Below are 1,998 nucleotides of genomic sequence, written 5' to 3'. Positions count from 1 at the left end.
CACACACACGCACACACACACACACACACACACACACACATATATATATATATATATATATATATATATATATATATATATATATATATATATGTATGTACATATATATATATATATATATATATATATATATATATATATATATATATATATATATATTCTACCAAATGTAAGACGAAAAGAATAACTAGTAAGAATTGGAATTTTGACAAAGGGAAAAATAATAATTTGACATAACTGTGTCTCTAATTACGATCACCTGAACACGCAAATACAAACACACGAGAAGTATAACAAAGGACATTTCTTACTCCTTGAAATGAATGTATATACACATAATATATTTCTTTGAAATCGAGACATGAAATGTATTTATGAGAACGTGTTTTTAGAAGGATCGATAGTCATTCATGTATTAAGAAATTGTTTTTTTTCTGTGTCTCTTCTTTCTCTGTTGTGTGCTCTCCTTTTCTCCTCTTTTCTGTATGTCTGTTTGTCTCTTCGTTTGATTTCTTTTCTCTCTCTTTCTCTCTCAATGTCCTGTTGTCCCTCCCTCTCTCTCTTTCTCTCTCCCTCAGTGACAGTTTCTTTCTTTCCTTCTCTCTCTCTCTCTCCTTTCCTACATATTTCTCTCTCTCCATATGATTTCCTCATACACAGTGCATCTTAACCAAGTCAGATTATATAAGCACATACAGAGAAAGTAACAGCTGGTCCCCTTTTTATAAGACTCAAGACAGACAGACCGAAAAACAGACAGACAGACCAACCGAAAAAAACGAGTCAGAGACAGACAGACAAACGGCGAGACAAAAAAAAAAAAAAAAAAAAAAAAAAAAAAAAAAAAAAAGTGGAAACATTATTTACTAATTGGCAGCCCTCACCGGAATAATGGGTGTGGGTGCTCATTTCTCGAAGAAAATTTATACGATTTCTTCGTCACCACTTGCGTCTGACATTACTCCACGTGCGGGAAATTATCAAAACAAAGAACTACTTTATCGCCTGGTATATCATCCCCTTGGTTTCTAATAAAGGCAGCTCAGGTACTTCCTTTGTCTCGAAAAAATAAAGAAACATTAATATCCAAACAATTATAATAAGAATGAATAAAAATATCACCCAAAAGTAAAGGAATATATAGAGAAATGAATAGATTAATAAATGATAAAAATAGATATAAAAATAAATAAATAATAACATATAAATATAAAAATGAATAATAGATATAAATATAAAGAATAATAAATATAGATATAAAAAATAAGCATAACAATAAGTGAATGTATGAATAAATGAATATATTAATACATATATAAGCAAACCATAAAATGACATACGATCCCCTTCCAGGGCGACCAGGATTGCCAACCGAGCGAGCGAGTGTCGTCAGCGCCCGAGAGCCGGAGCTCGTGGGGGCGTGTCTGTTTACGTGTAAATAAGAAGCGGCAACGGACGAGTGTCCTTCCGGAAATCCGCCATTCCTTCAGCGCCGTCGACTCGGAAAATGTAATTAATACGGAACCAGCATTCGCGCCGCCAATTTGTTTATTTTCTCGAGGCGAGGCGTGAGCGGCGACACGGCTCGGAGGCGCTGGATTGCCCGAGGGCGCTGCGGCTGTGTTGGCGTGTGAAGGCGTGCGGATATTGGGCTGACGTGCGTGCACATGTACGCACACACGCACCAAAGTACACACATTCACGCACACACACACACACACACACACACACACACACACACACACACACACACACACACACACACACACACACACACACACACACACACACACACACACATATATATATATATATATATATATATATATATATATACATATATATATATGTACCCAATCACGAGTACACAGCCGACCTTTCCCCTCTACGCGTGAGGCAGAGTGGACTCCCCTCGGGAGCTTTCTCGTCAATTAGTAATTTTATTGGCAAGCGTAGAGAGAATCAAAGAAACAATGAAGGAAAGAAAGAGCAAGTGGA

Source organism: Penaeus vannamei, chromosome 9, assembly GCF_042767895.1.
Source record: "Penaeus vannamei isolate JL-2024 chromosome 9, ASM4276789v1, whole genome shotgun sequence".
Taxonomy (NCBI): domain Eukaryota; kingdom Metazoa; phylum Arthropoda; class Malacostraca; order Decapoda; family Penaeidae; genus Penaeus; species Penaeus vannamei.
The sequence above is the reverse complement of the archived record's forward strand: the minus strand, read 5'-3'. Positions refer to the sequence as shown.